The sequence below is a fragment of the Protopterus annectens genome, chromosome 8.part0, assembly GCF_019279795.1.
Source record: "Protopterus annectens isolate FY-2018-M chromosome 8.part0, PAN1.0, whole genome shotgun sequence".
Classification (NCBI taxonomy): domain Eukaryota; kingdom Metazoa; phylum Chordata; order Ceratodontiformes; family Protopteridae; genus Protopterus; species Protopterus annectens.
The window spans coordinates 877,403,863-877,431,243 of record NC_056741.1 but is presented as its reverse complement, the minus strand read 5'-3'; positions in this window follow the sequence as shown (position 1 = coordinate 877,431,243).

The following is a 27,381-nucleotide window of genomic DNA, read 5'->3' as shown; positions in this document are numbered from 1 at the left end:
AGATGTAAAGGTTAATGTCTAAGGAGGGGTTGTTATTGCAGATGTCTAACCAGTTAATATTAATGTCGCCTAGGACGATTGTTTCATTTTTTATGTTGGTGGTTGTCCAGGCAAGAATGTCTTCAAGAATGGGAATGTTTTTGCCTGGGGGAATTAATATGACTATGATACAAAGGCTTTTATAGTCATTTAGTTTGAAGTAGGTGATAAGTAACTCTGCGGTGGAGAAAGAGGGAATGGACTTTGAGTATGGAAAGCCTGTGAAGGTACTTGGACATAATAAGGTGATCCCTCCACCTTTTTTGTGGAGTCTATCTGTTCTTATGCAGGAGTAGTTTGAGGGGAGAAATTTGGAATCTTTTATAAATGGTTTTAGCCAAGTCTCGGTTATGGCTGTAAAGTCTGGTTTATATAGACTTAACCAGGCAAGTAGAAGGGAGGTTTTGTTTCTTATACTTTGAATGTTGATGGTGGTGAAATTGAGGGATTTTGTGGAGTTAGGGGTATTATGTGAGGCAGGAGAAGGGCCAGGGTTAGGGTGAATGTCACCACAGTGGAGTAGGCTAAGATGTGTGTAATGTATACAGGTGTTATAGGTTTATAGGAGAATACTGAGCTAACTACACTAAACGGTCAATTTTATGCCTAGCTAATAACCAAATATCAGAATTAAACCCTGGTTCTTGTATTTCTGAGGTGAAGACTAACTATAATGCCACCCCCACCCCCCATCTAGGAACTTTACATGATTATCAGGAGACATAGAAGATATCCTGTAACAGGCTCTAAATTGATAGTTTGTTTTGTTTAGTGTGATTTGGAGTGTAGCAAACTCTATTTCTGGGTCCCTGGAAAATCTGTCTAGATATCAAATGGTTCCTAATAAATATGTAGACATCACCACATTTGCCATCTGTCTGAAAGCATGGCAGCTGCAAAACGCAGGTAGGATGGGAATTATTTCTGAACATTTAAGCCATGTTTCAGTAATTACACAGACATGGATGTGCTCCAAATGCAGAAGAGTCTCAAGGTTGGGCATTTTGTTGTTGAGACTTCTGGCACTCACCAGAGCAACCTTAATGTGATTCTGTTTTGGATTTGATATGTTAGTTACACTGACATGTCCTTCAACTGGACTATGCCTAAAATGCAATATAGGGGCAGCAAGGGCTTCAGCCAGTATGTGGAAGCCTTGGAACCAGAGGTGCTGACCATCCTTGGCTGTCGAACACCTCATCCCTTGCTGACAAATACCAGATCCAATTGTTGAAGCTAATTATCTTTTCTTTGTATCTAGGTGTCAGGACCAGAGTTTTACCTATAGTTGTGGTATGCATGGAGAATTCTAGCATGTCACCCTGCATATCTCTCAGAGTTTTGAGTGCCAAAATATTTCACCCCACATGGACAACTATCATGTGTAGTCATATTTGTCAGGTGACAGGGCAGTAAGGGCCATTGACATATTAGACTATAGGGTCAACAATCACTAAAAGTTTACTATTTATAGAGTGCTCCAGAGTATAAGGTCTAAGACGATTTAAATCCTGGTGACTTTTTTGTTGGAAGAGTGCCAGAAGGTGATGTGGTGCTATATTTTCACTGAGACATAGTCTTTGTGGATCTAGAAGGCTTTGGCAAGGAGTTTTTAAAAACCTCAGCATTCGACATTTTAGTGTGGTTTGGTGTAAAGTGTTGTGGAAGTATGTGATGATCATAGTTGATATCCTTTTGTGAGAGTGAGACCTCCGTATTAGTGAAATACTTTCATTACTCACAAACAAAATGTCTTATACTAAGTAAAATTTCATTTTCTGTGAACGTCAGGAAGTTGGTGCACTTGCCTAAGGATACCAAGTGCTATGAGTCTGACAACAGATGGAAGACAAGCAAGGTGACCTTCCATTTTCATCCAGAGATTTGAAGAATTTATTAGAACTATGCAGACTATTATATTCAGTTAAATAATATATTATTGGACTTTACCGTGGAGAAAATAACTTGTGTTAAGTTTCTATGGAATATGTGCTCTGCAGACCAAATACTAACTACTAAAGACAAGATGGGAAAACTACAACCTAATTTTGCTAAGGTAAGGCAGCTATGGGATGTTAGAAGCTACTATGCGGACTCATTATGTGTAGTGAATTTCACTGCACAGTTGCAAGCCGCTGTCTGTACTACAGATATTGCTAATCACAGTAGCCGGTAGTAACTGAAGAGGTTAGGTGCTATAGAGACAGATATGACTCAAGATATTTGGGTCTATATAGCGCATCGTTAAACATATTTGCGCAAACAGCAGTACCACATAGACCCAGGCAATTTATAACAACACAGAAAAGCTGAAAACAATTCAAATGAGTGCACTGGCCAATAACCAAAAGAAACTCTTCAATATTCTAAAACAGTCAGCAGCCTAGAAATGGCTAGGTTCTTGCTCCACTCTCACTAGAGTACAAACCAGAGCAATTCTTAGATTACAAGAAAATCACCAAAATATGCTTACTTAGTTATTGCAGTAAAACTCTGTAAGTTTACAAAAGTACTTCTTCTAGATTTTGTACAGCTGTCTTTTAATCAAATCTGGTGTAAAATTATGGCAAACAGTAGCTTTGCATCTTGGCATGTAGCAACCTCGAAACAAATGAGTTCTACGCCACACAAATGCATGCAATTTATAACAACACAGAAAAGGAGAGAAAATTCAAATGAGTACACCAGCCAACAGCAAAATATAACCATTCAAGGTTCTATAGTAATCAAATGCCTAGAAATGGCTAGGTCCTTTCTCCACTCTCACTAACGTAAAGCCAAAGCAATTCTTATCTAGGCTAATAGAATATCACCAAATATGTCCAACTATTACAATGAAACTCATTAAGAAAACAAAAATACTTATCCCAGGTCTTAAAAACCTGGCTATTTAGTCAAATCTGGTGGAAAAGTACTACAATCAGTAGCTTTACAGCTCATTGACAAATGAGATCCAGGCCACACAAATGTGGGCAGTTTAGAACAACACAAAATAGCTGAAAAAAATTCAAATGAGCACACCGGCCAAAAGAAAAACAACACTCTTCACATTTCTACAGCTGTCAGAGGCCTAGAAATTACTAGGTTCATTCTCCAATTTCACTAGAGTTCAAAGCAAAGCAATTCTTAGCTAGATTACTAGGAAATCACAAAAAATGCTCAGCTATTACAGTAAAGCTCAGTAAGAACACAAGTACTTATCCAAGGTCTTACATGACTGTTTTCTTAGCCAAATGTGGTTGAAATCATCACAGCCAGTAGCTTTGGTATTTAGCATACAGCAGCTCATAGTAAATGAGTCCCTACTGTCTTTTAACATTCACTGTGGTTTCTAATTTGCTTTGCTATTATTCACTCTTTTTCATATTGGGCGAACATTGCATCCTTTGTCATTGTTCTTTATCTTTTCTTTAGGTTGCTTTCCTCCCTCATGTGACTTTACATTTTTTAAATATTGCATCCCTATATTGCATTGACGAAAGTGTGTGTAACATTGTCATGTATCATTTCTGCTGAAAAGCTGCATACTTGAGCTGTTTGGTTGGCTTTTACATACCTACATCAACTTTATTACAAGCCGAGATAAGTACAAACTTGCAGAGTTATAAGATAGTACTGCATTTTATTTTTTCTGTTTTATTGATTCATTGAATAGTGTGTTAAAAATAGTACTGCATTTATCTGCTTATTTATTTGTTCACTGAAAATTGTGAGCTCTCTCTCTCTGTCTGCAGTTTTCCCACCCACCTTCCCTGTTCTTGTTGTGGTATTAATCTTGGTGGCTTTGGAATTGATCGCCCCTCCTGTAAATTTGTGTTTGAACACTCCTCCTGGGCCCATCTCATTTGCTCACTCAACCGAGTACAGTGAGATCATATTTTGATTTCAGACACTCCTACCATTCCCATCTGTTCAGCTCTATCCCAACTCTATCCTAGTCTAGTCTCATTAGCTCATCCTGCCTAATACAGAGAGAACATTTGAGTAGGCATACCCACTTAGGCCCTGAACTTGTCTGTTTGAAGACTGCTGGAACAGGGCTCAGTTCTGAGGTTTTTTATTATATAAAAAAAAAAAAAAAAAAAAAAAAAAAAACAAATTTGCACTTTATCTGCTTTTATTTGTGTTTCTTCCTACTTTATTACCTTATTTTGCTTTTGCCTCTTCCTAAAAGTATTCAATTGTGTTTATTCTGCTGCATTTATTACTGCTTGGTAGTAGTTTGGTAGTAGCCTGATTAAATTGTAACTGTTATTCTAAGTCTTTTGGTTAAAGCACTTGGGCTTCAGACCAGTTTTTACATTAAGAAGGTTTGTGGTCTGCACTGTTGTGGCAGGACAGGTAGCTTACATCCTTCTAAGTTGGGAATTGCTGAATGAAGGCTCAGTGTCTGTTACTCTAAAAGTGTATTAATTTTGGTTTAAGCACTTGGGATCCAGGCCAGTTATTTTACATTAAGAAGGTTTGTGGTCTGCCCTCTTGTGGGAGGAGAGGCTAGATTCTGCCCTTCGGAGCTGGGGATTTCTGGTTAAAGGCTTACTGGGCCTGCTTATTTGAACTGTTTTTCTGATATTGGTGAGCCTTGTCTGCTGTAGCATAGATTAGATTCAGGACTGCTGAATCTATCTTTGTTTGTATAACTTGAGCACTAATCCAGGCCATCTTTTTTGGAGAAGGTTCCCCTGCACCCCAGTGCAGGAGTGTATGTTAGAACTTGTCTGATTGAAGACTGCTGGAACAGGGCTCAGTTTTGAGTTTTTTTTACTGGTTAATTGGGTTGTTGTTGTTTGTCTTTCGGCTTTTCCCGGTTAGGGGTCGCCACAGCAGAACTCCGGTCCGCTAATGATTTGCAGTTGGTTTTTATGGTGTCGAGTTGCCAGCCCGACACCCAACCTTCAACGAAAGCACGCCCATTCAACGCATGTATTTTGAATGCCCACTCGACTGTGGGGAGGACATGCAGACTCCACACAGAAGGCACTCCCAACCCAAGCTGAGAATCGAACGGGAGAACCTCTTGCTGTGAGGCAACAATGCTACCACTGCACCACTGCGGAAGTTAATTGGGTAATTTGTTTAAATCAGTTTGCTCGTTTTTTATTGTTATAAAAAAAATTGCACTTTATTCATCTGCTTTTACTTTTGTATCTAGGTCTATTATGTGTAGTGAATTTCACTGCACAGTTGCAAGCCGCTGTCTGTACTACAGGTATTGCTAATCACAGTAGCCGGTAGTAATTTGAAGAGGTTAGGTGCTATAGAGACAGATATGACTCAAGATATTTGGGTCTATATAGCGCATGGTTAAACATATTTGCGCAAACAGCAATACCACATAGACCCAGGCAATTTATAACAACACAGAAAAGCTGAAAACAATTCAAATAAGTGCACTGGCCAATAACCAAAAGAAACTCTTTAATATTCTACAACAGTCAGCAGCCTAGAAATGGCTAGGTTCTTGCTCCACTCTCACTAGAGTACAAACCAGAGCAATTCTTAGATTACAAGAAAATCACCAAAATATGCTTACTTAGTTATTGCAGTAAAACTCTGTAAGTTTGCAAAAGTACTTCTTCTAGATTTTGTACAGCTGTCTTTTAGTCAAATCTGGTGTAAAATTATGGCAAACAGTAGCTTTGCATCTTGGCATGTAGCAACCTCGAAACAAATGAGTTCTACGCCACACAAATGCATGCAATTTATAACAACACAGAAAAGGAGAGAAAATTCAAATGAGTACACCAGCCAACAGCAAAATATAACCATTCAAGGTTCTATAGTAATCAAATGCCTAGAAATGGCTAGGTCCTTTCTCCACTCTCACTAACGTAAAGCCAAAGCAATTCTTATCTAGGCTAATAGAATATCACCAAATATGTCCAACTATTACAATGAAACTCATTAAGAAAACAAAAATACTTATCCCAGGTCTTAAAAACCTGGCTATTTAGTCAAATCTGGTGGAAAAGTACTACAATCAGTAGCTTTACAGCTCATTGACAAATGAGATCCAGGCCACACAAATGTGGGCAGTTTAGAACAACACAAAATAGCTGAAAAAAATTCAAATGAGCACACCGGCCAAAAGAAAAACAACACTCTTCACATTTCTACAACTGTCAGAGGCCTAGAAATGACTAGGTTCATTCTCCAATTTCACTAGAGTTCAAAGCAAAGCAATTCTTAGCTAGATTACTAGAAAATCACAAAAAATGCTCAGCTATTACAATAAAGCTCAGTAAGAACACAAGTACTTATCCAAGGTCTTACATTACTGTTTTCTTAGCCAAATGTGGTTGAAATCATCACAGCCAGTAGCTTTGGTATTTAGCATACAGCAGCTCATAGTAAATGAGTCCCTACTGTCTTTTAACATTCACTGTGGTTTCTAATTTGCTTTGCTATTATTCACTCTTTTTCATATTGGGCGAACATTGCATCCTTTGTCATTGTTCTTTATCTTTTCTTTAGGTTGCTTTCCTCCCTCATGTGACTTTACATTTTTTAAATATTGCATCCCTATATTGCATTGACGAAAGTGTGTGTAACATTGTCATGTATCATTTCTGCTGAAAAGCTGCATACTTGAGCTGTTTGGTTGGCTTTTACATACCTACATCAACTTTATTACAAGCCGAGATAAGTACAAACTTGCAGAGTTATAAGATAGTACTGCATTTTATTTTTTCTGTTTTATTGATTCATTGAATAGTGTGTTAAAAATAGTACTGCATTTATCTGCTTATTTATTTGTTCACTGAAAATTGTGAGCTCTCTCTCTCTGTCTGCAGTTTTCCCACCCACCTTCCCTGTTCTTGTTGTGGTATTAATCTTGGTGGCTTTGGAATTGACCGCCCCTCCTCTAAATTTGTGTTTGAACACTCCTCCTGGGCCCATCTCATTTGCTCACTCAACCGAGTACAGTGAGATCATATTTTGATTTCAGACACTCCTACCATTCCCATCTGTTCAGCTCTATCCCAACTCTATCCTAGTCTAGTCTCATTAGCTCATCCTGCCTAATACAGAGAGAACATTTGAGTAGGCATACCCACTTAGGCCCTGAACTTGTCTGTTTGAAGACTGCTGGAACAGGGCTCAGTTCTGAGGTTTTTTATTATATAAAAAAAAAACAAAAATAAAAAACAAAGTTGCACTTTATCTGCTTTTATTTGTGTTTCTTCCTACTTTATTACCTTATTTTGCTTTTGCCTCTTCCTAAAAGTATTCAATTGTGTTTATTCTGCTGCATTTATTACTGCTTGGTAGTAGTTTGGTAGTAGCCTGATTAAATTGTAACTGTTATTCTAAGTCTTTTGGTTAAAGCACTTGGGCTTCAGACCAGTTTTTACATTAAGAAGGTTTGTGGTCTGCACTGTTGTGGCAGGACAGGTAGCTTACATCCTTCTAAGTTGGGAATTGCTGAATGAAGGCTCAGTGTCTGTTACTCTAAAAGTGTATTAGTTTTGGTTTAAGCACTTGGGATCCAGGCCAGTTATTTTACATTAAGAAGGTTTGTGGTCCGCACTCTTGTGGGAGGAGAGGCTAGATTCTGCCCTTCGGAGCTGGGAATTTCTGGTTAAAGGCTTACTGGGCCTGCTTATTTGAACTGTTTTTCTGATATTGGTGAGCCTTGTCTGCTGTAGCATAGATTAGATTCAGGACTGCTGAATCTAGCTTTGTTTGTATAACTTGAGCATTATCCAGGCCATCTTTTTTGGAGAAGGTTCCCCTGCACCCCAGTGCAGGAGTGTATGTTAGAACTTGTCTGATTGAAGACTGCTGGAACAGGGCTCAGTTCTGAGGTTTTTTTACTGGTTAATTGGGTTGTTGTTGTTTGTCTTTCGGCTTTTCCCGGTTAGGGGTTGCCACAGCAGAACTCCATTCCGCTAATGATTTGCAGTTGGTTTTTATGGTGTCGAGTTGCCAGCCCGACACCCAACCTTCAACGAAAGCACGCCCATTCAACGCATGTATTTTGAACGCCAACTCGACTGCGGGGAGGACATGCAGACTCCACACAGAAGGCACTCCCATCCCAAGCCAAGAATCGAACAGGAGAATCACTTGCTGTGAGGCAACAACGCTACCGCTGCACCACTGCGGAAGTTAATTGGGTAATTTGTTTAAATCAGTTTGCTCGTTTTTTATTGTTATAAAAAAAATTGTACTTTATTCATCTGCTTTTACTGTAATTGTGTTTCTTCCCACTTTTATTACCTTATTTTGCTTGTGCTTTTTCTTAAAAGTACTCAATTGTATTATTCTGCTGCAGTTGTTACTGCTTGGTAGTAGCCTGATTAAATTGTAACTGTTATTCTAAGCCTTTTGGTTTAAGCACAGGTAGCTTACATCCTTCTAAGTTAGGAATTGCTGATTGAAGGCTCAGTGTTTGTTATTCTAAAAGTGCATTAGTTCTGGTTTAAGCACTTGGGCTTCAGGCCAGTTATTTTACATTAAGAAGGTTTGTGGTCTGCACTCTTGTGGGAGGAGAAGCTAGATTCTGTCCTTATGAGCTAGGAATTTCTGGTTAAAGGCTTATTGTGCCTGCTTATCTGAACTGTTTCTTTCTGAAATTTGTGTGCCTTGTTTGCTGTAGCCCAGAAGTTAGTAGTTTATTGGCCATTTTGGGCTAATTTGTATCTCTTTCATTTCCCTGCTATAAAAAATGCATTTGCGTGTATTGTTTGTGCTTGTATTCAGCTCAGCAAGTGCCTGCCAGGTGTCCTGCAGAATTCTACAGCAGCAGAGAGACAAAAGAGAGACTTTGGAGTGATTAAGTATTTTCTGCATTTTCTTGCTGTCTTTAACTAATTCTGCCTAAAATGCCGATTTTGTAGCGTTTCTGTGATTTAAAAAACTTGTTTCTGCTACATATTGTACTTATTTGCTCCCTGCACTTGAACTAAGTTATTTTGGTGTTAAAATAATCTGTTTAACTGTTGTAGGCTACACACTAAAGTGTGATAGCCATTTCTGTGCATTTAAAGTGTTTTTTTTTTATTGTATCTGCTTTATTTTCTGATAAAAAAAAAAAAATATATATATATATATATATATATATATATATATATATATATATATATATATATATATATATATATATATATATATATATATATATATATTTGTTTCCCGCCTTTCTGAACTAGTATAGTCCAGTTTTCATGTTATTGCTGAATTCAGGGCTGTGTTACAAGTTTCTGTGTTGCCCATACCTTACTGGGATAGAAGGAAGTTTCTCTGTTCACCTGTGAGAGAGGGGAGCTTTGAGCAACCTATCTGTCCCAGGAGGAATGGTTTCAGCCCAGAAGTTAGTAGTTTATTGGCCATTTTGGGCTAATTTCTATCTCTTTCATTTTCCTGCTATAAAAACCACATTTGCATGGTTTTGCGCACCGGGCAGCGCCAGTTAGCTAGGGATAAACTATTCCCGGCTCCACAAAGTCTACTCTTCAATTTTTCCCTTGGAACTAGACAAACTTTCAACTTAAGCATTCAAACCATTAATTTCACAGCCCAGCACTTTCTCAAAACTTATAGCAAGCACTAATTAACCCTAGCACCAGACCCCCCCCCTATACTGTCCAGAGGGACAAGGCTCTCTATTCATCCCTACCAGCCAATCAGTAAAACAGCTCACTTTACCTATTCAGGCATGTCCAAAGGGCAGTTTCGGGTGTACTCTCCAGTCCAACTGGTGAATCTGGGCATTTTGAGGCAATGTTACAACTGCCTCATGTACACAGACAACCATCTCCTCCTTCCACCAAACACTAATATATGCGAGAGATGCAATTATACAGCCAAACTGGAGGCAAAGCTCTCTCAACCCAAGACTGGAACTGACAGTCAAGAGGAGAAGGGAAATACTTGCAACACACCACCAGTCTCACATAGACCTACTAAACCAACACCAGCAAATAACACACATAAATACACAAAAACATACACGGAGGCTCTAAATAAAAATCTGCAAAAGCAACAGAAACTGCCAAAACCGACACCCAAGCAACCTCCACACCTCATCACAAACCATGAAACACATACTTCACATAATCAGTGTGCCACTCAAACACAGCCCTTAAGGCAAAATAACATACCCAACACACTAGTAATAGGTGACTCTATAGTCAGGCACACTGATGTCCTTCTAACTAGGCTGGACAAGGAGAAGGTTACAGTTAGCTGCGTGTCAGGCACCAGGATCCGCCACATAACACAAGCACTCAGGTCACTCCAGAACAAGTACAAATACAACTCTGTCATTGTCCATGTTGGTGTGAATGGCCTGAGATGTACCTCCTTGGACTACATGAAAAGAGACATGGAAGAGCTCCCTGAGCACATAGCCCCGGTATGACCCTGACCCTGAGTAGTATCCTGCCCTCACCAAGAATGATACCACAGTATAAAGAAAAAATGATCAATTTCAACAATTGGTTAAGTTTCTGGTGTCATTCAAAGGGGATCCAGTATCTGTCCACCTGGGATGACATGCTTGACAAGCTATGTTGCTTCACAAGAGATGGCTTGCACCTGTCACCCGTAGGCTTTTGAATACTGGCCAAGGCTTTTGCTGCCCCCATTGTGCCTTTTTTTAGGCAAGGCTCAAAAGACAAACCCACCACCGTAAACAGCACAAGTAACCAAAAACTGAGGGTAATGCTACTCAACGCCAGAAGTCTAAACCTCAAAATGCATGCACTCGAGGCACTCCTCAGTATGGAGAACATCGATATCTGTGCAGTAACAGAAACCTGGTTTAAGGCTCCAGAGATCACCCCAGCACTACCAGGCTATAAATTATACCATACTTTTCGGCCACAGAACCCGGACCGAAACACAAAAGGCAGGGGTGTATCCATATTCATCAAGGATACCCACACCTCCAGATTAGTGGTGCAGCACGATGCCTCAGAAATCATCCATGTGCAACTAACAACGGGCAAAACTGCAATTCAAATTGTAGCTTGTTACAGATCACCCACAATGACCCAGGACCCCCATTCCGCATTTCTGGAGACAATGGAAAATATGAAGGCCCTACCAAATGCCCTGATATTGGGTGATTTCAATTACCCAAACATTAACTGGGAGAACTACTCAAGTACTAACTCCCTTGCCCAACGCTTCCTAGAATTTATAAACTCGAACACCCTAGATCAATTGGTCAATACCCCCAACAGAGGTGACAACATATTGGACCTGGTCATCACCAACATGGGCAACTGGTATTCTACACCGCAGGTCAACCCCTCACTGGTTAGATCAGACCATAGACTAATCACTCTGGATATCCACATTCTGCCCCCACCCCCAATAAAGGAAACCATCGTGAAAAGCTTTTCAAAAGCAAATTTCACGTTACTTAAGGCTGAGGTGGAAAGGTTCACAGCCCCCATGCTAAAGGACGATGCTGTCCAAGATGCTGAATCCCTTACAAAGACACTCTATGAGCACCTGCAAGAATGCATGGATTGTGCTATCCCAAGCAAAACCAAGACTCACTCCTCCAAGAAAAGGAAACCAGCCTGGTGGACCCCTGCCATAAACAAGCTATACAATAGAAGGAGGAAACTAGTACAGAAAAGAGTAAAATCCCAAGAAGGAAAGACATCCCTGATCAGTATAAGCAAGAATCTATGATCCCTCATAAAATCATCCGAGGCTAGCTTCGAAAGAAAAATTGCCAAGGACTCCAAAGATAACCACAAAGCGTTCTTTAGCTATGTCAAGAACGTAAGTGGAAACAATCAGATCTGCTCTGAGTTAGCGCAGAATGGCACAAAATACACTGAACCGACTGATATTGCCAGCATTCTGGCAGACAGGTTTAGTGCAAACATCACCCCCCTTTCACCCCCTAAATGGCCCATAACCATACCAGAAGAATGTAGAGCCCTGGCAATCACTGACACACAGGTTAAAACAGCCCTATCCAAAGCCAAAAACACAGCTTCAGTGGGACCGGACGGTGTTCCAGGCTGTGTCTTACACAAACTCCAAAATGAACTAACCCTGCACTTAAACACACTGTTCAGACTCAGCCTCTCTACAGGCTACGTACCCACAGAGTGGCGCACAGCAACAGTTATCCTGCTCCACAAAGGTGGAGCCACAACGGATCTGTAAAATCTCTATAAACCTGACTAGCCTGGTCTGCAAAGCTATGGAGAGCATCATCATGGAACTCATTAACAGAGACATTGGGAACCTCCAAACATTGGACCCTACCCTGTTTGGCTTTGTTAAGGGCAGATCATGCCTCCTAAACCTGGTGGATGTCTTTGAGACAGTTACCAAGGCTTTAGATGAGGGAAAGGAAGTCCACACAGCCTACTTAACCGCAAAGGCTTTCAACACCATTCTCCATTCTGGTATTATAGACAAGCTCATCAGCCTGAACATAAACCCCTATGTCACGAGATGGGTTGCCAATTGGCTCATGGATAGAACCCACACGGTGAGAGTTGCAGGCTCTAGGTTCAACTATAAACTAGTTACAAGTGGCGTTCCCCCAGGGCTCTGTCCTGGGACCCCTCCTGTTCGGTATATACTTCTCAGAGGTACAGGCAAGCACAGGAGGACTATGGCTGACCAAATTCACAGACGACTGCAAACTGAGGGCCATAACGTACTCTCCGGCTGATACAGACATTCTCCAGAAGGGTCTTACTGAGACAGATACCTGGTGACAAAATCATGACCTCAAGTTAAATGCCAAAAAGTGCATAGTCATCCCCTTTGGAAAAAACAAAGTACCCGTGAACTACTACATATGTGGTAGTCCCCTAAATACAGAAAATGTAATAAGGGATCTGGGGACCAAAGTAGATAGTAATCTCTCCTTTGATAATCATATTGCCAAGGTGGTTAGAAAATCCTTCTATGTGACCCACCTAATCACAAAAGGGTTTGCATCTAGAACAAAAGAGGTTATTGTGCCCCTCTACTCATCACTCATCAGACCCATCATAGAGTACAACGCCCCATTTGGGATGTACCTTACAAGACACCTGCAACAGCTGGAAAGACCACAGAAGTACCTCACCAAGAGGATTACTGACCTCAAACAGATGCCCTATGCAGCCCGACTGAGGAAACTCCAGCTGTACTCAGTTGCATGCTGCTTACTGAGAGGTGATCTCTGCCCAACATACAAGGCCACGTCCAACCCAGAATTGATGGACATGCTCCACCTAAAAAAAAAACAAATCCCCAAGAGCCACACGTTCTAGGGATCTAAACCTCACCACGGCGATAAATAGGATGTGCTGGAGGGATAGATTCCTGTCCCAGAGACTCCCCATGCTTTGGAACAGGATTCCACTCTACATTAGGCAGAGCCTCTCACTAACACTCTTCAAGAGAAACCTTGACGAGTGGATGAGAAACAGAAAATTTACCCCAGGGATCACTGCAGTGGCTCTGCTGGACAGAGGCACAGGGAACTAATCTAAGGGGGAGGTGAAAGCCAACACATTCTGGCTAGGCTTATAGATGCCCTTGGGCAGATAGCCTAGTACTTATCTATGAATCTATGCCACATGTGTGTGTGCGTGTATATATCCAGGTCAGCATTGCTTTCATGCACAGCTTCTGTGTTAACTAGGGCCATCAAAGTGAATGCCTGTGGATATTCATTTTTTCCAGGACTGGTACTCGATGATCTCATAATTTTTTATGTGGCTTCTAACTAGCAATATTCAATGAAATTGACCTTGAACATCCAACCAAATGCGTTAAGAAAGCATTCTGTTTTTAGGTGGACTTACTGTTAGGGAAATAATATAAGATAATATAAGATTAATGTTTTTTCGTAATTCAATGTGGAAAAGAGTTTTGTCACGTAATTTTTTTGTTTGTTTTTTTTTTTTCATTCACGAAAGCCTTAAGTATTCATCATGACACAGTTCTCACTTAATATGGCACATGTTTTGCATCAGTCAGTCTTCTGGAAAAAGCCAATTTTAACCAAAGTGGTCAGTAGATGCAGAAGTTATTAGGATGCAAAAGTTGTCCTCCGCATGGAATTTTTAGCTAAATCAGAACAATAACTGTACCACTATGCTACTGTATCGCACATGGGTGCATATGTTTAGATGTGCGTATTTACAAAATGGGATTGAAAGACTGGCTAGTCATGTTAATGACTGCCTGTGTGTCAAACCTGTTCCATGCACAGGTAAAACAAGTTCTCACAAATGATGACTGTATCACAAGCAAATCAGTAAGCAGCTTCAGAACACTTCTTTCATTACAACCGTGGTTTCACGTTGCGCCCTAAAATTAAACCTGAATTAAATAATATAAAAAATAACATTATTAAATAATATTTTTGTGATTACCACACTCTTCTTATACATTTAAATATATTAGAAGAAATAGACAGATGAATGGTTTTGACTGGAGCTGTTTTAATTGGAGACTTTGGGAAAATTTCCTCTAGAACTAATGCTGAACTAATGCTAGTACATAAAAAACATTATTAAAATGTTTTTTTCTATGATTGTGGTACTTCATTTTTATACATATAAAGGCAGAACTTTTGACACAGTTTTGATCACACCTGTTTCAATGCTTTTCTGCGAGAACCTTCATTTAACTTTATCCCTATCATGCTACTGTCCAATGATTCTCCTACGTGCACCCAACTTACCTCTTCATTCCTCCTCAGGTTGAGAGCTAGAAACATTTTATGCCCAAACAATGCAGGATCCCTGCAGGCCATTCATTCCTTAACTAGGCCAATGACCTAATCAGCTGATTCATTCCTTTTTGGTGGCAAGATTCAAGTGTTAGTGAGAGGTCCAGTCTGTGATTGCAAGGCTGGAAAACCCATGCATGGTGTTCATTGAGGCTATGACTTCCACAACTGTCTGTTGATGGGAATGACTCATGAATGCTACCACCAATGCTGCTCCCAGTAGGCGGAGCAACAGCTAAAGCAGAAGCAGTCATCTAGTCTTAAGGGAAGCAGCCATGACCCTACTCCCATGGTAGGCACATCCATTCTTCTCATGCCAACTCTAGCAGAAGCCCAACCCATTAATCAAACCTGGTTTGCAGGGTCACAGTGATAGTCATAGCTTTGCCTGGCTAGGCCAGTTGAGATGGTTCCCTTTACTTTATCCTTAAGGACAGGTATCCTGATTTCTGTAAGTAACTTGCAAGCCCTGCCTAGTATTTCAGCCATTCATTCTAAATATTAGTCATTTCAGGGCCTAATCAGAGCTATGTTGGGTATCAGGCATTTGAAGTAGGTTGGCCAATAATCATACACAGACATACAGACATATATACACATGCATGCACATACACAAAAACATACAAATATGCATGCACGTGCACACACACACACACACACACACACACACACACACACACACACACACACACACACACACACACACACACAAAATAACATTTAGATTTCTCAACAAGAGAATATTACTGTGTACTGAAGCATGAAGCTCATGGGTTATGGGATGTTCAGGGCATTTACCCCATTTCCTTCTTCCTTAAACCAGTCTATGCTTTTCTTCCCTCTGCTTCTGTTACCGACTTTGACTACCAGTAACACCTGAACTTCTATTTTACCCACAATGTTCCCCATTCCTGCCGTCTTCCTGAAAGCATCCATTACCATTCTCTTATCCAAGTAATGAATAATGACATGCAAACATTTCCTTCCTCTAGCCATTACTGTTAATACTACACAACCAATAGATTCGGTAATGGTACTATCTTAATTCTTACTATAGATCAGTAGTTTGTGTGTGCACTTGTGTGTGTATGTGTATTTTGTATGCAACTACTGTGTGTGTGTGTGTGTGTGTGTGTGTGTGTGTGTGTGTGTGTGTGTGTGTGTGTGTATGTATGCATGCATGTATCTGTGTGACTGTTGTCATTGTGTAAGTTATTTATTTTTTCTTTGGTTGCCATCAGTCTGACCCTCAGCTTGGTGGACTCATTTTCATCTGACCTTCAAGTAATTTCAGTATGAGACCTCTGTTATAGACCAATTGGTCTCACCTAATTCTCTTATTAAATGTATTCCTAATGAGCAAACTTTTTCCCAGTTCTTTCATTCTCCAAGACCATCCCACTATCTTTTTCCTCTCCTTCCAGATGTCTTCCTGCCTAATACCTACGGTTTTCCCTCCTGCTTCTATATTTAACTTAATTGACATCAGTAGCACACCCATACTACTTTATCGTCTACAGCCTTTCCTTTCACAGTATAGTATTACCTTTCAGCCCTGCCTCCCACCTTCCATATTCATCACCCTACTCACTTGCTCTTTATCTTCAGCCCCTGCTGCTTAAGTATTTCCTCTGCTGCCTTTGAGGTATCTTTCCATGTTCCTATTTTCATTTTAATGTCCTTATTCCTTTCTCAATATTTACCATTAACACTACCTAATTTACCTTAATCTTGCTTCTTATCTCCTCCCATCTCTCTGAATATCCTAAATGTTCTTGTCAATAAACTCTACCCATATATATTCATCCCTTAGATCCATTCCCTTAATTTCTCCTCTTTCCTCTACTGTACATTGTCCTGTTTCTTCTTCATCTTCTTAGAGTTCCTCTTCAATTTCTCTGAGTTCTCTATGGTAACCATTAAAAATGTCGGAACCCACTACAGCGAGTCCCCAAATACAGAGACTAAATGACCAAAAGATTGGACTTACATATAGTAAGTGCAATATGCTATTTCTTGGAACATTCCCTTTTCACTGAGGTATGGTGACCTTGGAGTTGCTATATATATAAGTTTGGGGGGTGGTGGAGAAGGGGGCTTGCCCCCATCAAAAGAAGTTTTAAGGAGAAGAGCGATTTTCAAGATTCACTTTACTCTTGTGTTTTCGGTCTTTTTTTTTTCTGGCTTGTCAGCATTCGGCATTTTGAATGCTGACATTTCAATAGAGAGTTGTTGTCTACACCATATTTATAGGAACTTCTCTTCCTTACTACTTTCTTTTTTGTCTGTACCCATTCCTCATTAGCTGTACAATGCTCCTCAGCTATCTTTTAGGTTGACTGAAGCATTCTAGATATCCCAAATTCTGATCATTCCCACAGTTCCTTTAGTCACACAGCTGCTTCTTATTTATCATGTGTAATCCTCCTTTTCACTTCTTTGGTCCATAACTCCCCAAACATTACAGTAGAATCTCTGTTAAGACCAAAATGCATTACTTAAGTCCCTAAAAATCACTTAGGTCAAATACAAGTCTGAGATCTTTCTGAAGACAATACAAAACTAAGGGGTGGGTGGGGAAGGAATGAAAGCCCAAAACTCACTTTGAGTGTGCCTTCACAGGATGATTCTCTATGGAGTACACAGACATTGCCCACACAGTTATGTCTGCCAGAAAGTAAATGCAAAACAAAACCCATTGGTTTCATCAGTTATCAGTCACACATGGATCCATGCCATCATCTTGTCTGGAATTTATTTTACAGACATCCAACCAAGTACCCCAGAAGTGTGTTTGACTAAGTTTACTGATGTCTGCAAGCTAGGTACTGTTATCCATTCCTCCACTGATACCAAACAGCACCATCGAAGTTTGGAATATGCACAAACCTGTATACTAAATTTGGTCTCAAGTTAAATGCAAAAAAGTGTAGCTTAGCAGCATTCAGCAGAAAAGCTGCTCCCATCTCATATGTTATAAATGGTACTACACTTCAGAAAGAGACTGTCATAACAGGCTCCTGTACTTATGTGGACAACTCTTTCTCATTTGATCATCATATTTCCACCATAGTCAAATATCCTAGAGCACAATTTACAGAGGGTGATAATTTTGATAGTTTTATTCATATATCTGAAAGAACATATAAACAGCATAATGTTGACCAAGGGCTCTGGGTATGATTCCTGACCCCCTTATTCCATGGTAAAGCTGTAGCTGCAGTTTTTAAAGTGTCTGATATTGATTGTTTAAATTATGATAAAGTTAAACATAGTTTGCTAGAATGTTTCAAGTTAACACCTGAAGCTTACAGAAAAAAGTTTCCTGAGCATAGACGCACGCCGTATAAGTATGTGTGATTATATTGCTGAGTTAACCACTTATCTTCATAGATGGGTGAGCGGGTGTCAGGTCACCAGTTTTGAAAGGCTGGCAGACTGTTTGGTGAGGGAATAAGCCCTTAGCACTTTGCCTGAGGACATGAGAATCTGGTTGGCAGACCATGAGTGTAACTCTGCAGATAAGCTGGGGAAAAAGGGGATCTCTACTTAGCAAGTACGGCATCTCTGCACAGGAAGGGGATACCCAGTGCTGCACAAGGATATAAGGGAACCCACAGTGGGCAGCCTAAAGTACCCCAATGGAGTCCACCAGTAACAGGGGAAGCCAAAAGTTAAGGTATATGCCAGGATCAAGGGTTAAATGTTTCAAATGTAACTAGTGGGGCCATGTATCATATAGATGTCCATGGAAGCAAGGTAGGGAACAAAAGGTGGGGGAGCCAACAAGTGGGAATAACAGTATGCCAGTGATAAGTTATCTGGAGACAACAAGGGTACCAAGCTATCATCAGAGTTTATATCCAATCTTAGTGGAAGGAAAACAGGCCATTGCTAAGAGAGACAGCCTCTGACATAACCATTGTGAAGCCTGCCATAGTTAAAGATGAGCAGTACTTGCTTGGGCAGTCCACTCCAGTCAGTGCTTTAGGAGACACCCCATTTCAAATGCCTTTGGCCAGGGTTCACCTTGACTGGGAGGGTAGAAAAAGAAGCAAGCAAGTAGGTGTGTTTGAGGATATCCCTGCTGATGTCTTGACAGGGAATGATTTTGATAATGCAGTACCTTGTGTGCATGCAGTTACATGAAGTCAGACTTGGAGACATGCATTTGAGTCTGGTAGACTAGGTGAGACCCAGACAGACCCCACACCTGAAGCCAGGGCTGGTGAGGTGGCTATTTTGGGGAGGAAGCCTCACTGTGGCAGTGAGCCTGAAGGTGAGCCACATCTGCTGGTAGGTATTGATGTTCCCTTGGACAGAGTGACTGCAAGGGCAGAGGTGAGCACTAGAATCTAGGCTGACAGTGAGGCACTGCTGTCACAGGATACCAGACTTCCTGTGGAAGGGGAGCTGGGAAGAGTTGCAGACATAGAGTTGAGACAGGCTCAGGTCTTGGACCCTACACTAAGATGCTTGAAGGAGGTAGCTAGGGAGGCTCCTGATCCTCAAGGAAAAGGGGGGGGTCTGTATACTGGAACAAAAGGTTACTGTATAGAGAGTGGACCCCAGAGGGAGGGCTAGAGGGTGAGGTAATGCAGCAGTTGGTAGTGCCTAGAGCCTACCATCTGGCGCTACTAGCCATAGCCCATGGCATTCCTTCTGCAGGTCATATAAACATAAAGCATACCAAGAGACATAGTAAGCAGAACTTTTACGAGTCTGGGATTATAAGGGATATAACAGGTTACTACAGGGTCTTGACCATTGCCAAAAAGTAGTCAAGGTAGGAGATAAGGTCAAGGATCCTCTGATGCCTTTGCCTGTGAGTGAGGAGCCATTTCAGAGGGTAGCTATGGATATTGTGGGGCCTCTGAGTACCCCAAGTTCCACAGGCAGGAAGTACATCCTGGTGGTAGTAGATTATGCTACTACATACCCTGAGGCAGTGGCTCTGTCCTCCATCAAGGCAGAGAAGGTGGCAAAAGCTTTGTTAGAGATTTTAAGCAGGGTACATTTCCTGAGAGAAATACTGACAGTGGTGCCAATTTCATGTCAGACCTGCTGGCTTGTCTGTGGAAGTGCTGTGGGGTAAAGCACCTAAAAACCACCCCTACCATCCCCAGACTAATGGTCTTGTGGATGGGTTAAAGTCTACACTAAGGACCATGCTACATGCATTTGCAGTCCAGTTTAGTAGAGAGTGGGATAAATATTTGCTCCATTTGCTGTTTGCATACAGAGAGGTACCCTAGGAATCTACAGGTTTTCCACCCCTTGAATTGCTGAATGGGCATAGGGTGAGGGGGACTTTAGATTTGATTCATGATGAGTGGGAGGGTGTGTATGAATCCCACAAGGTATCTGTTGTGGCATATGTTGTATACCTCAGGACAAGGCTTAGGGAGCACATGGCCTTGGCCCAGAAGAACCTGGCAGGAGCCCAACAACAGAAAAAGGTCTGGTGTGACAGGAATGCTCGAGCCCGAGAGTATGTTGTGGGACAGCAGGTTATGGTTCTCATTCCTGTCAGACACACTAAGCTGCAGGCAGCTTGGGAGGGGGCAGTAAGGAAGGTCAGTGATGTTAACTACATGGTAGAACTGCTAGGCAGGAGGCAGGGGCACAAATTGTACCATGTTAACATAATGAAGCCTTACCATGATAGGGAGGCCCTGGTGCTATTTGCAGTGTATTGCTGGAGGAGTCTGAGGAGGATCTATGGCTACATCAAGCCAGCCAGCAAAATGCCAAGTTAGCTAAGGTGGAGCCTAGGGCTGCAGGCATATGTCCTGACAGTGCAGCACTGTAGTGGCGTCAGTAATGCCAAGGCAAATGGGATCTCAAGACAGGGTATGGGTTAATCTATTCCTCAACAGGCTCATTCCTCTCAAGCAATGTTTCTCAAAGGTCGCTTTAAAAACTAGCTTGAATCTTCAAAGGAGGGAGAAATGTGATGATGTGAGGTATTGCCAGGTATGCTAGGAGATAGCTGGATGTGTAAGATATGGCAGCAGAGCTAGCTGGAATTTTGTAAAGAATTACATGTCATTTGTATATGAAATTGATTTGTACAGATGCTTGTGTTGAAAATGTATTTGTAAAGTTGCTTGTGTTACAAAATGTACCAAAAATGGGTCCTGACTGTATTGTAACTGATTAAATGTATATGTTTTAACAGAGGATACTGGCAGAGAAGAGGTTAATCTCAATCCACCTGACTTTAAAAATATTCTGAAATTAAATTACTGGGCCTAGGCCATAAAGATTTATCTTACAGTTCTCAATGCAGCCAGAGACAAAAAGTCTGTACTAGGAAGCTTTCTGCATTGTCTGTGGGGTGAACTAATTGCTATTCTGGAAGGGATGAAGTTTAAAATTGTTTTATGACTTCCAAGAGCTGCAGTACATGTTAGTAAGGCTCTCTGTATGTGCATTATTGACACATATGTGCTAAATCTTGACTGTTTCTAGCCAGTGGGGGTAGCATAGGAACCAGAAGTCAGATCACCAGGTATATGTGATGTTATTCTGTAATCCATCACTAAAAATGACATTTTAATACTAGGTAAGACAGAAGTCTCTTGACAGTCTATTTTGGAACCTGATAGAAAAGGACCACTCACCTACTTCATCTTGCCTTGCTCTAGTAAGTGAACACGGGAATAGTAATTCTTTAGATCAGTCAGGAAAATTTAGTGAGACTAGTTAAGTGCTGTTTTTCTGTATCTGTGTGAATCTATTCTTCTATGTTATTTTAATATTTCATGTAATTGGAACTGTGGTGTTCACTGTAAATAGATTTTAGTATTTTCATGTTCTTTTCTTATTTTAGAGAATATTTTAATCTCTGAGAGTAATATGTTTGGTGACAGCTCTGGCCACTCCTGAAAGCCTTGCTGTTGGTGAAACTGCCATTTGCATTAATATTAACTTCACTCAGTATAATTTGAGTACCCTTGCAAGAGCCTTAGAGTGTCTGGCTTTGGAGTGCCTGGTTGTAGTGTAACTACCTTAATGTCTGGGCAGAAGGCAGCATAGCTAGTAAATCTGTACCAACCTTTCCCAGGTGTGTGTGTGTGTGTGTGTGTGTGTGTGTGTGTGTGTGTGTGTGTGTGTGTGTGTGTGTGTGTGTGTTTGAAAATCAAATCTGAAAAAGTGTGTGTGCCAGCTGTTTGGGGCAGAGACACGAAGCACTGGTTTCACAGACAGGGTGCTGGAGAACTTGGAATGAACACTCGGCTGAGGTCTCATCTCTATAGCTACACCAGTGGGCAGTCTTATTGGGGACATCGAGGGAGACAGATGGAAAAATCCATGCCCTGGACTGTGTTTCCTGTGTGCTCTTAAGGGAAATTGAGCTTGATGCAGAGAGATGCATCTGGAAATACTGGGTGTATCCATTTTTGTTCCAAGCGAATGTCCCACTCCAGTACCAGTGGTGAGGATTCAGGCTCCTTGATTACTGGTTCAGAGTCCAGAGTGGGGATGTCACATTCCTTACCTGCCACTTTATAAAAAAGCAAAACCCATGTTTAATGACTTTTAGGTGCCTTGCATAGTTTTTGTGGGACTTTTAAGAAACCAACATTAAATGCTTTTAAGTACTCCACAGGCTGCTTGTAGCTGGATGCTTACAACTAATCTGTTGTTGACAGTCATTCAATCATGTATAGGTTTTTAGAGGAGCCAGAGCCTGTCCCAGCACTCAAGAAGTATAAGGGAATGAACTAATCCTTGATGGAGTGCCTTTTCATTATAGGATGAACACACACATGTGCATGCATGCACGCATATACACACACAGACACGCACACACACACACACACATAGACACACACACACACACACACACACACACACACACACACACACACGCACACACAACATCAACAAACAAACATGCCCCCCACACACACACACACACATTGCATGTATGTGTTCCCTATACTGTATACTTGAAATATGGGAAAAAAACAGGATAACTGCAGGGAGGAAGATGAGTCTTTGCGCAAAATGCACTCATCTAGGGACTGAAGAAAACCAGTCATTGTGAGGTAACAATGCTAACTGCTGCACAATTGTGTCACCTAATGTTGTTAATATGAAAAATAAAATATGTATTCATTGTTTTTAGGGCAGCTGAACCCCCTCCCAGCCATACCTGTCTTTATGTAAAATATGGATCCATGAGTGTATGCTGTCTTGCATTTTCATCTGTTGGCATGGGGTCTATATCATGTAGTTGAACTGCAATAAGTGCAACTATATAAATATGGAACCCAGAAGTTTGAAATGCAATAACTTCGAACACTCAGAACAGAGATTTTTTTCCCAGGGAAAAAAAATGCCGTTCTGGTACAAAACCAAAAAACACATATACACTACAAAATGTTCCTAATGTGGGGGGCTTCACCGCCACACCCCCCTACTTAAATATACCAACTCAGATCGCACCACAGTCTAGGAAATAGCAAAGCCGTGGAAATGGCACACCGATTTTTTTCCCTGGGAAAAAATTTGGTGTTCCGCAGCTTTGCTATTTTGACATTTCAAACTTCCCAGTTCGATGTTATGGCATTCGGACACCTGTGCATTCAAACTTCTAATATAGACCCATTGGCATGTATAAGTGTCTTTGAACTGGGTTTATGAGATGAAGGTTTTTTTTTTTTTTATTTGCTGGATGACATTTGTGTGATGTGCACATCTCTCATCTGACAAACATTATGAGTTATATCCCTTGATTTATCTTCCTCAAAATACCGTTCCCTACAATTATATATTTTGTCCATGAGGTTATACAGTGCATCTTTGCTATGAATGCTTATACAATGCAGGTAATAAGCTTTCCAAGCATTTTCTCTACATGCTGGGCACGCCAATCAAGTTTACTCTTACTTCACATACTTTACCAATTTGTTACATGTTTCTATGATGAATAATGGTAAGGTGATGAGAGTTGTATAATTATACTGTACCAATAAAGCCATTAAACTTGAAATTTGGAGTTTCCTTTATGAAAGTGATTGATATTAATTACCCTGTTCAGTTTTCATATACTAGATGTAATGGCTAATGGCAGGCATACACTACAGATAGCAGTAGTGTAATATTAAAAATGCTTCATTCAAATGTAGCATTGCTAAAGAAGCATGGCATTTCACTTTTATTATTAGAAACTGTTTATCTCTGTTACCTTTCACTATATCAGTGGACTCAACAAAATATAATAGTTACAAAAAGGCATATAGCCTTATTATACTAAAAGTAGGTACTTGGGTAACAGAACCTAATACTAATATAACCACATACTAAAATACTATTCTGGTGCAATTCTTTTTTCTTTGTTTAAAGTACTGAAGGTGATACAACCATAAGCTACAATACTATTCTGGCTTAATTATTTTCTGTTTGTTTAAGATACTGAAGATACCAATAAAAATTGTATTTTGAATTTGTCCACTGAAGATACCAATAAAAATTGTATTTTGAATTTGTCCAGAGTCACAGATGTTATTTTATGGAACATCAGGGACTTAGGAGGAAGTACAATTAAATGCCATTTTTGTCTGAATTCAATGAATTCCTACACATCCCTCAAATACAGGAATTGGCAGGCTCTTTTCTGTCACTCTAAAGAAGATTTGTAACCTATACTGATTCTGCCTTCCTTTAGAAAGTCCTGTTACGTAGACTTTTTATAGCTTCATCTGACTAGTTTAATGATTACCTGTCTTGAAGGACACAAAATGTAAAATGTGAAAGTCCATTATCTGATGAAAGACATGGTACTATTAATGTTCCTCTGGGGTTTGTACTTTGGCCCCTGGTGTTTTACTCTATTTTTTAACCTACTTTCATCCATCTGCCCATAATCATATCTCATCCGCGTACAAATTATACTGAAGCCTTTACAACTCAAAAGATACAAGACAGTTTCAAATGTGCTCTTCCTGACTTTAATATAGACTGCCAAGTCTTTTATAATCTCAAATATGACAAAGACGGACTGACAGAAGATGCTAACATGCGATAATTTTAATGTACACAAGGCAGCCGAAGAGTCAATTACAGCAGCTAAAGCAGATGGAAGAGAAAAGCTAGTTAGAACAGCAAACTTCAGAACTAAGGAGAAAGTATAGAACACTATTTAAGGAAGAGAGACAAAATCATTTATAGGCTTATTAGGCAGCAAAGAAAAAAAAATGAGAGTACAAGACCCAAGTCCAAGGTCACAGCAACCTATGTGGAATTGTTCACAGATACCCCGTACAGCCATGTAAATAGCTATGTACAGGTTGCTGTATTTATTAGAAGAAAGCCCCAAAACAAACTCTAAAAGCAAACCACACTGGTGGAATCCTAACTTTAACAGGGTATATGAGAAAAGGGAAAAGTCATGACTAAAATCAGGAAGAGCAGCTCCCATGATGATAGTTTTTTGTTTTGTTTAATTAGAAAACTCCTAAGAGGACTAATTAAGTCTAGGCTCCCTTTATAGGATCAATGGATTCCTTACAGATACTGCAAGAAAACTCTAGCCACCACCTTCTTACTGCCAATCTCTTATACGTCACTCCTATCCTAACAAACTTAAACAACACTCTAAGAAAGATCCTTACCTCCTGTGACAATAAAATAACTAAATTTGCCACCAATCTCTCTCATAGGACCCACCATTGTTATAGTTTAAAGCAATTACTCTGGCTTGAACTAAACGAGTATCTACCATATTCAGAACTAACTACAGCACACAAACTCATTCATCATCCAGAAAAATGCCCTGCACTACAAAACTTATAACTGCCCTACAGTCCAGCAAGGGACATCCATTCAAGTAACAAATTCTTACTATTCACACAAGTCAAACAATGTTGCAGGAGACTCACTGTACTCGCAATATATTACTAAACTCTGGAATAGTATCCCCACACAAATAAAACTCTTTGACAAACTCAGTAGTTTTAAACTACTGCTTAAACAACATCTTAACAAGTATTGGTTCTGCACATGCTCATCACCAGGTTAAGACTTTGTGCTCACTGTATAATACTCTCCAATTACTGTCCTTAAACAGAATACCCTCAACTTCTCACTGAAATGACAAAACTATTTTTATACATAACTGCAGTGCTCCCTGTACAATCCACCAAGTTGCACTTGAGCTTCTCTTTAGTAACCTCTGTAAAAATCTTAAAACCTATAAATGTAACTATGTTTATAAATGTAAATAGAAATGGAAATACCCTGTGTTTAACTTGGACTAAGTATAATGCAATGTAAACAAATGGAGCTTTTCTCTCCAGGACCCCGCTGAAAATAGATATTGTCAAGTCAGATTTTCCCAGTAAACAAAGACAAATAAATAAATAAATTAATCAAACAAGGCCATTTATGAGTTCATAGGCTAAAGACAACTACAAGGCCTTCTACTGCTATGTCCAAAACCTCAAAGACAGCACACATCAGTGTGCCAAACTGGTAGTCAATGGTGCCACCTTAACTGAGCACAGCCACGTAGCAAATTTTCTGGCTGACAAACTCAGCTCAAACTTCACTTTCCACTTCCCTCCACCTCACCCCCATGAAATACCTACTACCCCCCCAGCTATTAACAGGAAGCAGGTCTTGGCTTGCTAAGGCCAAAACCATGGCCTCAGTGGACTCCGACAATATCCTGGGATGACTTCTAAACAGCTTGAAACATGACATATCAGGACCACTTGAGTCTCTTTTCAACTGTAGCCTCAAAACAGGCTTTATACTATGAGAATGGAGGACTGCAATGGTTATCCTACTTCACAAGGGTGGACCATCAACTGACCCAAGAAACTACAGACCTATTAGTTTGACTAGTCTAATATGCAAAACCATGGAATTAATTCTCATGGAAATGATCAACAAAGACATAAGCAACCTTCACACACTATAAACAAATAACTTTTACAAACTAAGAAAAAAAGATCAATTAAATAATTTACTTGTGCTTAGCTAAACCAGCCATTTACCAACAGTACTTAACTAGTTAAAGCCACACACATAAATAAAAAATAAAAAAAAAAAAAAAATAATACATATATTCTATTTTACTAAACCAACTACCTAACATTCACTTTAAAAATGTATGACAGAATTTCATTATTTATATTTATATCCTAAAAACTACAAAGCTTTACATTTTTATATATATGTACATATGTACACAATGTTAAAAATACTAACATGAGAATACTTGATTTTCAGGATTTCCAAAGTTCAAATATAAACATACTTAAGAAAAAAATAATAAATGTATATAGATAAGTATGTATGTATATATATATATATATATATATATATATATATATATATATATATATATATATATATATATATGAAAAACCAACTATCTCTCCAGAGCTTTGATATTAAGTAAACATTTGATAGAACACATGTCATTAATACCCGGATAGGAATAAGCGTACATATATATAAAAATGTAAAGCTTTGTAGTTTTTAGGATATAAATATAAATAATGAAATTCTGTCATACATTTTTAAAGTGAATGTTAGGTAGTTGGTTTAGTAAAATAGAATATATTATATGTATTATTTTTTTTTTTTTTTTTTTTTTATGTGTGTGGCTT